Source organism: Sinocyclocheilus anshuiensis, unplaced genomic scaffold (genome assembly GCF_001515605.1).
Source record: "Sinocyclocheilus anshuiensis isolate Anshui unplaced genomic scaffold, SAMN03320099.WGS_v1.1 scaffold1809, whole genome shotgun sequence".
Classification (NCBI taxonomy): Eukaryota; Metazoa; Chordata; class Actinopteri; order Cypriniformes; family Cyprinidae; genus Sinocyclocheilus; species Sinocyclocheilus anshuiensis.
In genome coordinates, this window is record NW_015538093.1 from 206,327 (window position 1) to 208,924 (window position 2,598).

The window sequence follows — 2,598 nt, forward strand, 5'->3', positions numbered from 1 at the left end:
ACTACCCTATTAACTTTTAATAAGCAGCAAATTAGGAGTTTATTGAGGCAAAAGTCGTAGTTAATGGTTTGTTAATTGTGAGAATTGGACCTTAAGACCCTAAAGAATCATATCAACTTATATCAAATGGGCATCGGATGACCCCTTTAAGACTACAGTTAATGCAGAGACGAGCATATAACACACAAGAATTAAGACACTCCATTGTAATTTGCTTTGTATTGTTTATTTTTCTTTGCAGATTTCCTTGCAAACCATCCTTAAATATGTGACACCATAAAGAAGCCAGTTCCTTTCTAAATCTGTAACAATAGCAGCTAGCTACAAACTGTCATTAAGCCCAGTGTCTTCCATAGTGTCGGAGGTTTGTAAAGCTTTGTCGAAAGCACTGTAGCCAGAGTTTCTTCATTGTCCTTCAGTTGCCCAATGGGAAAATATTGCAGCTGATATTTGGTGACTGTGGAACTTTCCAAATTGAGTTGGCAGCATAGACTGAAAACATGGCAACATAAAGGCACCAATGCATGCCCGGAGAACTAATACAACTACAAGGGCGCACACTCCATTGTTCTATTATTCGAGAGCCTATTTAGTTCTGTGCTTCTTGAACACTAACTGAACCTGCCCCCACCAGCCAATCTTCCTGGAACAGGAGTCCAAATCCTACATGTGATAGCCTAATGTGTCCCTTTCCAGATATGTCACAGGTCAAATTAATTTCATGTAAGAGTACTTTTGTGTAATATTACACACCGATCATACATAACATTATGACCACCTTCCTAATAATGTGTTAGTCCCCCCTTTGCTGCCAAAACAGCCCTGACCCATTGAGGAATAAAGAAACGCACTTCAAATACTCACAACCAAACACAGAAATGCGCTGCAAATATGCACAGACCACAATGGAACCCTTAAGAAAATTAATTATGATTTTACTACAAATAAAAAAACAAAACAAAAAAAAAACATGGTTACTATAGTTAAACCATGGTAACCACAAATTAACCATAGTTTTGCTAGACTGACTTACCATAGTTTAACCATGACATTTGTAGTAAAACTGTGGTTATACAAATGGTACTAAATATGCCGCCCCCCACCAAAAAAACCTTCAACACCAACAACAAAAACATGATTACTACACTTTTACTATAATAAAAGCATAATTTGTGGTTGCCATGGTTTAACTATAGTAACCATTTTTATTTTATATAATAATATGTACATAATATATATATTACAGTAAAACATGGTTCATTTACGTAATTTAAATTAATTTAAATATCCAAAAAAAAAAAGCTAAGGAATCATATGATTAAGTCAAGTCACCTTTATTTATATAGTGCTTTTATCAATACAAATTGTGTCAAAGCATCTTTACAGTATCAAATAGGAAAATAGTGTGTCAATAATGCAAAAGGACAATAGTAAACACTCAATTTTCAATTGCAGCTCATCATTGAACACAGTGATGTCATCATCCAGCTCAGTTCAGTTTAAATAGTATCTGTGCAATCAAGTCGACGATATCGCTGGAAATTAAGTGTCCCGAACTAAGCAAGCCAGAGGCAACAGAGGCAAGAAACCAAACCATTGGTGACAGAATGGAGAAAAAAACCTTGGGAGAAACCAGGCTCAGTCGGGGGGCCAGTTCTCCAGCAGGTTGTTCCATGCTGCAACAAAGTCAGATTGTGCAGAGGACTCATCTGGATTCCGTGGTCTTGTCCCGATGGCCGTCTAAGAGACAAGGTCTTCACTGGGGATCTGTCTCTGGAACTCATCTAGTTGTCCTGGTCTCCGCTGACATTCAGGGCTATAGAGGTCGTCTCCAGGTGCTAAACCACTATCTGCGCTGTATATGGATTGGATCTGGTGGCTACGGTGACCTCGGAATAAGAAAGAAACAGACTAATATTAGCGTAGATGCCATTCTTTTTACAATGTAACAAGTACATTGGGTGTTATGGGAAGTGTTCATGGTTCCGGTTGTCCTAATTAATGCTTTACATCTTTAATCCTTTAACGGATTTGAATATTACATTTACATTTACATTTAGTCATTTAGCAGACGCTTTTATCCAAAGTGACTTACAAATGAGGACAATAAAAGCAGTCAAAACTAACAAAAGAGCAACAATATATAAGTGCAAATGACAAGTCTTAGTTAGCCTAATGCAGTACACGTAGCAAGGTGTGTATATGAATATATATATATATATATATATATTATACACACACATATACACACACACAAAGAAAAACAAGTAGATAGAATAGAAAAAAATAGAAAGCTAGTGTTTTTTAAAAAATAAAATAAAGAAGATAAATATAGATCAAGCAGAATTAAAATAGAATAGAAAGTGCTAGAGTTAGAGGGTCAAATAAAGGTGGAACAGATGTGTTTTAGTCGTTTCTTGAAGATGGGTAAGGACTGCTCGGATTGAGTTGGGCAGGTCATTCCACTAGGAGGGAACAGTTAATGAAGAAGTCAGTGAAAGTGATTTTGTGCCTCTTTGAGATGCCTTGAATTTAATGCGAGCAGCTACTGGTAGCCAGTGCAAATTGATGAACAGAGGTGTGACGTGCGTTCTTTTC